Raw genomic sequence first — 10,578 nt, forward strand, 5'->3', positions numbered from 1 at the left:
ATATAGTTTTTTTTTTAAAGAATCTCTTTCGAAGATTTCTGAGAATGCACAGTGGGACGGATTGAGGTTTTAGGAGGAAAGATGGAACTCACGCCTTCAATTGTGATTTTACGTAAAAATAATGTTCTACAAAGTTGTTTCTAATATAAAAACAATTTTTTTGGTTGGTACGAAAATTAGGGTGGCCCTATGTTAAAAAGATAACCATCAAAACTTTTTTAATTTACGGAATATTAATATAGTTTGTTCTACAAAGTTGAAGATCGAATAATTTCAAGCTGATTGTGTAAAAAAAGTTTTTCCCTAGTTCAAAAATTGACCGTTTTAGATCATTTTTCGCTATTAATGTAGGGTGGCCCATCAAAAATTGTTTTTTTTTGTGTTTTATTTTTATTTTTTCAAGTTTCTTAGTGAAATTGTCTTTCCATTACTTTCAAGACTAATTGAAACGCAAACATAAAAGATATAGCTAATGGAAACAAATAGATACAAGAGTCTTTTCGTAATGAAAATTTAATTTACTTTCTTGGACATAAAGTATCATCGATACTAATACATACGATATACGAATGCAAAATGAAAAATATGGCAAAGAAAGCTCTCAGTTAATAACTGTGGAAGTGCTCCTAACAACAATAACCTGAGAAGTATGATCTGTTCCAGTAGGGATGCGATGCCAAAAAAAAAGAATATTGGTACAATTTTTTTCTGATGAAAAGTTAAAGACTTTTTGATAACCAAAAAAAACATGTTTATATGTTTGTATAGTTGAGAAAACAAAATGAATTGTGTTGACATGACGATAGTGTTTGTCAGCTTAAAAATGTGAATAATCGTATTATACTTCGGCGGATCTGTTTGCTAATGATATGACTGGTTCATATATTAATAACCGTTACTAACAGATTTTTGAAGGAACTCCTAAATTTACTATAATGTTCAATTTTCAGGCATGGCTATCTCTAAATTATAGGCTTAATTAATCAAAACATCTAAACATGATCAAATCATGCATATAGTTATTCTTCTTAATCTAGCCTTGAAAGTCATAATCAGAAATCGTACTCTAGTAGTATACCGTTCCAGATACGATATATCTCCTACGGTGGACAAATTACTAGTAATTGAGCATTCGTTACTTCCAATCAGAATGTTTCCCAAAGAGCCCGGCAAATCCCAGAACAGAAGTATTCGGAAGTTTGGGATGAGCCATGTCAGGAAATTCAACCGTGAGGTAAATTTAGAAGATATATTCTCAAAAAACTTTTCTCTTTATTTATATTGCTGAGCTCCTTTGACCATTTTCGGAAGTACGTATATAAGAATATGAAATAAGTTAGTTTTTCATTCCGATTTAAAGCCGAAAGATAATCATTGTCATCCAAAAAAAAAAAAAAATCTTTTTTTGCCCCAACTACATTCACATGTAAAAAAAAAAACGTTTGTTTTTCATGAAAAATGTTTATAACTATTCACCGACAAAATTGTATAGGCCTTAAAATATGCGTCTCAATCTTGGTCTCAATCGTCTAACGATGAAGGAATGACAACTTTGATGAGATATCTAAAAATAAAAAAAATATAACACAAAAACCTATTTTTTGAAGGGCCACCCTACATCAATAGCGAAAAATGCTCTAAAACGGTCAATTTTTGAGCTAGGAAAAAACTTTTTTTATCAAATCAGCTTAAAATTCTCCGATCTTCAACTTTGTAGAACAAGCTATGTCAATATTCCTGAAAATAAAAAAGTTTTAATGGTTATCTATTTTTACATAGGGCCACCCTAATTTTCGTTCCGACCAAAAAAAATGTTTTTATATTAGAAACAACTTCGTAGAACATCATTTTTACGTAAAATTGCAATTGAAGGCGTGAGTTCCATCTTTCCTCCTAAAACCCCTATCCGTCCCACTGTGGAATGCGTCCAAAACACATATTCATGGATTAATACATAATACAGAAATGCTTCAGAGAATTTATCGTTTTCGTTGAATCGCTCATGAAATCATGCATGCTTTCTTCAAAGAAATGTGGAGAGTCGAATCATCTTCTTACATAGTTTATGACAATTCGACCGAATATAAAGCAGCGTCCATTTATTTACGTAACGCTAAAATTGGAAATTTTGAATCCCCTTCCCCCCTCCGTAACGCTTTTTGTATGAAAAATTTCAAATTTTTGTTTGAGTCGTAACGCTTGAGCCTACCCCCCTAGTAATTTTGATTAAAATATTAGAAGCTCAGTGCTAATTATTACTTGAAAAGCATAACTCAGATGAATGGCCTTTTAAGCCAATCGTCTTTACGCTAAATGTCCATTCGGCCAAACGTATCTCCCATTAAACTTGCTGTTGACACATTTCAATTCCACTCAGGCTTGATTCAATTATTTGTTCACCCTTAATCGGTGTTGGGGGCGAACCTATGCCACTGTCTTCTTATAGTGAACAACCTTGCGCCTTTTCACCAATACAGCCGCATTAGATAGCTGTCATCTATTGACAGCTTTCCGATGTCGTAATTTCCGCAAATCATTCTCAAAACCATTCCTTGTATACTAGACAAGTAGGCAGAGTCAGAAAATTGAATTATCAAACATATTAAATTATAAGACCGTCATCCTGTGAAATTAAACCGAATTAAAACTTGGAGACCAAATGTAAGTCCTAAAATTGTAAATTGAATTGTAACTAATCCCCAATCTTTAATACAACAGCTTTGAGCTCGCCTAACCACAAACCTAGCGTGCTACAGAGAACTCCTTAAACGACTCCGAAAACGTTCCAACAAAACTCAAAGATTTGTTGAGAACCACGTCGGAACGGGATATACAGGATGCCGGAGACCGATCGCTTCGACTGCCAGATGTGCGATCTGGCCAACAACATCGACGACATGGTGCAGTGCGAAGGGTGCAGCAAGTGGTCACACTACGGCTGCGTCGGCTTCGATGATGGCAAGAAGGAGGAACACTGGAAGTACCATAAATGTGCCAACTCTTCGTCTATCGGCGAAGCCCACGGAAATTCCAGTGCTCAAGTCAGTGGCGGACAGCAGCAGATAAACGTTCCTCTCCGGGGAGGGGACTCGATCAGTGAGCTCGCTCGACTTAACCTCGAATTGCTAGAGGAACGGAAGGCCTTTCTGATGAAGGAGATCGAGATGCAGCAAGCGGCCCAGCTGGAACAGCGAAAACTGCAGTTGGAGAAGGAGGCATGGAAGGTACGCTACGACATCGTAAACGCAAGGAGTGATGCAACCAATGGTGAAGGGAACACCGGTGGTCTTGGAGACTGGATTACTCGATTGAGCCAGGTCGCTGTCAGCCAGAATCAGCAAATTTCTGCGCCGGCCAGTACGGTGACGGTTCCGACTACGATTTCCGGGACAAGGCCGCTGCATCAAGCTACTGGAGGCTTGCAAACAACCACGTCGCTCTTCGGCTGCGACTTAGGTCAAGTTTCCCAGCCAGCTCCCAGTGGTATTTCGACACAAGCGAACCTGCAAACAAGCCATCAATCTACGAGCACTCATCCGATGGGACAAGCTACCAGCTTCATGCACGATTTCCAGCCTGGAGGAGGAGCAAACCGTCCGGGATCGTCGACACCGATCACCACAGCGAATTGGGTCAATCCTGTGATGGGTCCCACCAGCTCTACCCAGTGTCTGCCACAGTCGATCAGCTCAGTCGGACAGTTTGCCAGCTACCCGATGCAATCGGGTCACGTAAACCAACCACACCAGGTAACAAGTAGCATAAGCAATTACGTACCAGTAGGTCAGGTAGCTTGTTCGCAGTATGCAAACTGTAGCGTAGGGCCAGTCTATCCGCAAATCAGTACAATAAATGCACACTCGTCCTACGCTCCCTTCCCCCTCCCGATGAGCCTTCCTAATTCCAACCCACACATTTCGCAAACACCATTCGCTGATCAAAATGTTCCCGCGTCGCATATCGATCAATCAGCACCTACTTCTCGTCAACTCGCGGCGCGTCACGTTATGCCGAAAGAACTACCGTCGTTCAGTGGCAATCCGGAAGAGTGGCCAATGTTTTACAGTGCGTTTAACACCTCTACGGAAGCATGCGGCTACAGCAATGTGGAAAATCTCGGAAGACTCCAGCGTTGCTTGAAGGGCGGTGCTTCGGAAGACTCCAGCGTTGCTTGAAGGGCGGTGCTTTGGAAGCGAGAAGTTCCGGCCCCGAAGGCGGATAATTTGTGTACGATAGTGGCCTTTGGCATGGCGGTGCAGAATTTCTGTGAACATTTGGAGGCCGCAGGACAAGTGTTACACCTATCAAACCCGGTGCTACTCCAAGAGCTTGTGGATAAGCTCCCAGCGAACTTGAAGCTCGAGTGGGTAACGTTCAAGCGCCAGTTTTTGGCCGTAGATCTCCGTGTGTTTAGTCGGTACATGGCGAATCTGGTGTCGGCAGCAGCTGAAGTCACCCTCACGTTGGACCCGAGGGGGGCAAAGCCGAAGAAGGACGAGAAGCAAAAGGGGTTCGTCAACGCCCACGCTACTTCAACCGGTGCAGCTTCGCATGAGAAGCCAAAAGGACAGTATGCAAAGGCAGCTTCGTCGATTGCATGTTTGATCTGTGGGGATCAGGAGCATCGAGTGAAGGAGTGCGAAGTCTTCAAGAAGATGGATCGCGACGATCGTTGGAAAGCCATTCACAATCATTTTCTTTGCCGGATCTGCCTCGGAAAGCACGGAAGAAAGCCGTGTCGATCGTCAGCGCGTTGTAATGTGCAAGGGTGCCAACTTCGTCATCATCCGCTCCTGCACAGCGATTCGGAACGTCCGCCAACCGCAGTCAAGCCGACACCACAAGGAAATGAGACAGTGCCACGAAGAAATCCCACCGAAGGCGTGAACGCTCATCACACCCAGAGCTCTACGCTTTTCCGCATGATACCAGTGAAACTCTTTAGTAAGGGACGAAGCGTAGAAACCCTAGCTTTCATCGATGAAGGCTCATCCGTAACGCTCCTTGAAAAGAGCATAGCCGATGCTCTACAGGCTGAAGGAACGGAAATGCGTCTTTGCCTGACCTGGACGAGCAACATCAGTCGCGAAGAAGAAGGTTCACATCAGGTGGAGGTGGATATTTCGAGCATCGGAGGCGGTAAAAGATATCCGCTCAAAGACGTCAGAACCGTAGAAACTCTGGCACTACCGGTTCAAACACTGCGCTACAAAGAACTCGCTGATCGTTTTGAGCATCTACGGAAGTTGCCGGTCACAGATTTCGAATCCAGAGCTCCTGGAATACTAATTGGAGCAAAGAATACTCATCTCACCGCCACTCAACAACTACGAGAAGGACGAGAGGGAGAGCCTATAGCGGCGAAGACTCGTCTCGGATGGGCAATCTACGGATCAATGCCGAATGGGTCGAACATCGCGAGTTGTAACTTGCACATCTGTGGTTGCGACTCCGACAAAACTCTGCACGAGCTAGTGAAGCAATACTTCACGGTGGAAAATGTAGGAGTATCGATGGATCGGAGTCCCGATTCGGACGAAGACAAGCGGGCCAGAGCATTACTCGAGAAGACGACTAGACGAATCGAAGGCGGTTTCGAGACCGGATTGCTGTGGCGCCATGACATCGTGGAGTTTCCCGATAACTATGCTATGGCAGTGAGAAGGCTACGGTGTCTGGAAAGGCGCTTCAACACGAATCCAGCCCTATTCGAGAAAGTACAACGTCAGATAGAGCAGTACCAAAAGAAGGGGTACATCCACGAGGCCGCGGAGGATGAGTTGGCCGGCACCGACCCAAGAAGATTGTGGTACCTCCCAGTCGGAATAGTACAAAACCCGAAGAAGCCAAACAAGATCCGAATCGTGTGGGATGCGGCAGCAACAGTAGACGGCATTTCCTTGAACAGCATGCTGCTAAAAGGTCCGGATTTAGTGCAACCACTCCCGGAAGTGCTATGTGGATTTCGGGAACGGAAGATCGCCGTAGTGGGGGACATCATGGAAATGTTCCATCAGCTCAAGATCCGACGGGATGACCGATACAGCCAACTATTTCTTTGGCCAAGTGAAAGCGGGAAAACTCCAAGGACCTTTGTAATCGACGTAGCGACGTTCGGCTCAACAAGCTCACCATGTTCGGCGCAGTTTGTAAAGAACCTGAATGCGACCGAACACGCAGTGGAGTACCCAAGGGCAGCGGAGGCAATCGTGCGTCGACACTATGTCGACGATTACCTGGATAGCTTTGACAGCGAGGATGATGCATGTCAGGTGGTAGAGGAGGTCAAACTGGTGCACCAGCGAGGCGGATTCACTATTCGCAACTGGCTCTCAAACTCGGCTACAGTTCTGCAACGGGTCGGGGAAACCGATGCCGGTACGATAAAGATCGTGAGCGATGGTGGTTCTCAAATAGAGCGCGTGCTGGGCATGCAGTGGAAGGCAGCCGAGGATGTACTCGTATTCTCCAGTGAGGTTGACGTTGAAACAGTAGTTCCCACCAAAAGAGGCATCCTGCGATGTGTAATGAGCCAGTTCGATCCGTTGGGAGCTCTTTCGCACTTCCTGATCCATGGCCGAGTTATTATCCAGGACATCTGGCGTACGAAAGCTGGTTGGGACGATACGGTAGACGAGCAGATTCTGGAGCGATGGCGTTCATGGACCGCGAAATTCAAGGAGCTGGAAGAAGTGCGAGTACCGCGCGCCTATTTTCCGGGTGTGAGGACATCCGACATTAAGGACCTGCAACTCCACGTCTTCGTCGATGGTAGCGAGACTGCCTATGCGTGCGTCGCCTATTTCAGGGCAACTATTCACGGAGAGTTTCGCTGCGCACTCGTCGGAGGGAAAGCAAAAGTAGCACAGCTGAAAACGCTCTCCATTCCACGGTTGGAGCTTCAGGCGGCGTTAATAGGCTGTAGGCTAATGAAAACACTCTGCCATAGCCACAGTCTACCGATATCGAAACGAGTATTTTGGACCGATTCAAAAACAGTCCTCTCTTGGATTCACTCCGATCATCGGCGCTATCGGCAATTCGTTGCCTGTAGGATAGGCGAAATTCTCTCTAAATCCGATCCAATAGAATGGCGCTATGTTCCGTCGAAAGTTAATGTGGCCGATGATGGAACAAAGTGGACTAGCCAAGGGGCTAGTGGCCCGAACCTGAAAGCCGACAGCCGTTGGTTCAAAGGGCCGGAGTTCCTATGGAAACATGAAGAATCCTGGCCACTTCAGGCTCAACCAGAAGCCACAAACGTCGAGGCTAGGCCCTGCCATGTTCACCTTACGACAGAGAACAGGGAACTGTTTCTCGAATGGAATCGTTTCTCGAAGTTTGAAAGGCTTAGAAGAACCGTCGCCTACATCTACCGGTTCGTAGATAACTGTAGACGAAAAGTGATGAAACAACCGCTACAGAATTCGCATGTCACCCACGAAGAGCTAACCAAAGCCGAGAATGCGCTCTGGCGGCTGGTACAAGCAGATACGTTTCCGGAAGAGGTGTCTCAACTCCAGAAGGCGAAGAAAGGGCTGAAGTTAAAAGTTAATCGAGCTAGCCCAATCTACAAGTTGTCGCCGTTCATTGACGAGTGCGGCGTGGTGCGGATGGACACAAGAATTTCCGGAGCAATCTTCCTGCCGTTCGACACGAAGTTTCCTATAATCCTCCCTAAAGGACATCGTCTGACTAGGATTGTTGTCGAGTGGTATCATCGATACTACCTACACGCTAATAACGAAACCGTTATCAACGAGGTTCGTCAGCGGTTCCACGTTCCCTGCCTCCGTGCGCTGGTACGGAACCTGTCAAGATCCTGCGTTCAATGTAGGATTTCCAAGGCTAAACCATTGTGTCCTCGCGAAGCACCTCTACCTGAGGCGCGCTTGAGCCCGTATATTCGACCTTTCAGCTTTGTCGGGCTGGACTACTTCGGTCCTATTCAGGTCAAGGTCGGACGTTCGCTGGTGAAACGTTGGGTCGCACTATTTACATGCCTCACCATTCGGGCCGTTCACCTCGAGGTAGTGCATTCCCTATCCACTGAGGCGTGTAAAATGGCCATACGGCGATTTATCGTACGTCGAGGATCACCATTGGAGATCAGGAGCGACAATGGAACCAATTTCCAAGGAGCCAGTCACGAGTTACAGCAGCAGATTAGAGACATGAATCAACAACTTTCCGCCGTCTTCACCAACGCAGCCACGAAGTGGGTTTTTAACCCACCGTCAGCCCCTCACATGGGTGGCTCATGGGAGCGACTAGTCAGGTCTATAAAGGTCGCGTTCTCTGCCCTGACGACTAGCAGAAATCCGGACGACGAGACACTGCTTACGCTGATGATTGAGGCGGAAGGGATAGTGAACTCTAGACCACTTACGTTTGTGCCACTGGAGACAGAATCTCAGGCAGCTCTGACCCCGAATCATTTTTTACTCCTGAGCTCGCAGGGAGTCACACAACCTCCAATGGTCATCCCAGAGCGCCCAGAGTCCCTCAGAACTAACTGGCGGCTGACGACGAACCTTGTGAACCAATTTTGGAATAGATGGATACGGGAATACTTGCCAACTATTGCTGGACGTACCAAGTGGTATGAAGATGCGAAGGAGCCGAACGTCGGAGACCTGGCGGTCATCGTGGACCCGTCGGTCCGAAACGGATGGTTGCGTGGGCGTATTCTCTCTGTTGTAAAAGGACGAGACGGGCGATGCAGGCAAGTCCTAGTGCAGACATCTGGAGGAGTGCTTCGACGTCCTGTAACAAAGGTTGCTATCCTGGATATCGAGGCAGCGGTCCGCCCTGAAGATGAGGGTAACGCAGCACCATCGGAGGCTCTGAATCTGCATTACGGGTCGGGGGATGTTGGGGGCGAACCTATGCCACTGTCTTCTTATAGTGAACAACCTTGCGCCTTTTCACCAATACAGCCGCATTAGATAGCTGTCATCTATTGACAGCTTTCCGATGTCGTAATTTCCGCAAATCATTCTCAAAACCATTCCTTGTATACTAGACAAGTAGGCAGAGTCAGAAAATTGAATTATCAAACATATTAAATTATAAGACCGTCATCCTGTGAAATTAAACCGAATTAAAACTTGGAGACCAAATGTAAGTCCTAAAATTGTAAATTGAATTGTAACTAATCCCCAATCTTTAATACAACAGCTTTGAGCTCGCCTAACCACAAACCTAGCGTGCTACAGAGAACTCCTTAAACGACTCCGAAAACGTTCCAACAATCGGCGTTCAAAGACGCGTCTATGAAACATTGGTCTTAAGAATCATCTTCGATCTTCTATCATCATTTTTAATTTGAAATATTGATTGATGACCGAGTATTATATTTTCCGAATCTTGATCTAGTTACACAAAATAAAGCTAATAGAAAGTAGGTATCCTCCTGTGAATATTATATTTGATACAACTTCATTTGTACGCTAGTATGTTTTCTAGAACAATCTTAAATTCTTATGGACTTGAAGTACTGGAAACATTTTGGGATCTACACAGTTTAAATGAATTCAATTTCAGCGGTTTTTAGGATGTAATTTTTTTGGGAGTTTGAATGGAAATGAGAAATAACAAAAATTTTAAATTTACAAATATGCCAAATTCTTTTTAAAATTTACATTACAAAATAAAATGCTTAAGTGATTTAAAAGACACAAACGGTGAACTTCTTCATAGCACACGCTATGTCTGAACCAGACGATTATAAAAATCTAATGTACATCGGATTTTTTCTACAGTACAGATCAGTATTTTGTCTAAATTTTCATAATTGGAAGGTTTCAAAATATTCTACCGGTGAAATTTTTCCCATACATTTTGTATGGGCGGAAATGCGTTGAAAACCTGCGTGTAGCACTTTTCTAAGATTTTGAAAAGGTTGGAAATCTTTTTAAAAAAAGGTTTATTTGGGTACATACTATTTTTTCCGCTTAAAAAAAATGTTGGCAATATATTGAAATTTTGTAAGTACAGAAAAAAAAAATTAAAATTTGATTCTCAGCTTACTACCTACAATAGATCATATTGGATATTACCTTCTAAAACAGTGTAGTAGAACTGAATTCAAACTAATTACGTTTTGACTTTCAAGTCACTTTTAGCCACTTTTTCGAGAATCAGAAGTCACTATTTAGTCACTTATTTCTCAAAACTGGTTACTAAAATAACTTTTTTCAGCACCAATTTTTGCTACCAGCCCTGATCATTGCCGATACGATTTATTTGAAATTATAAACATAAGTACATAAAATTTGAATAGAAACTTGAAATTCGGTTTCAGCTGTGGTGGATTTTGAAAATGGTCAAAAACAAGTCATTGTATATCCGTTAAAACATGTGAAAGTCTATTTTTTTTTTGTTTATTCTAAAGTATAAAATTACCTGAAAAGCTATGATTTTGTGAATTTATCATATGTGGAGAGAAAAATTAGCGATTTCTCAGAATTTCACCATTTTGTCAAATGTTTTCTAGCAAAGCCGAATAAAATTTGAAAATAAAATTCTTGGTGAACATCTTGGATACAATGTACTTGAACTCACCACGTCGAAGGA

The sequence above is a fragment of the Aedes aegypti genome, chromosome 3 (genome assembly GCF_002204515.2).
Source record: "Aedes aegypti strain LVP_AGWG chromosome 3, AaegL5.0 Primary Assembly, whole genome shotgun sequence".
NCBI lineage: Eukaryota > Metazoa > Arthropoda > Insecta > Diptera > Culicidae > Aedes > Aedes aegypti.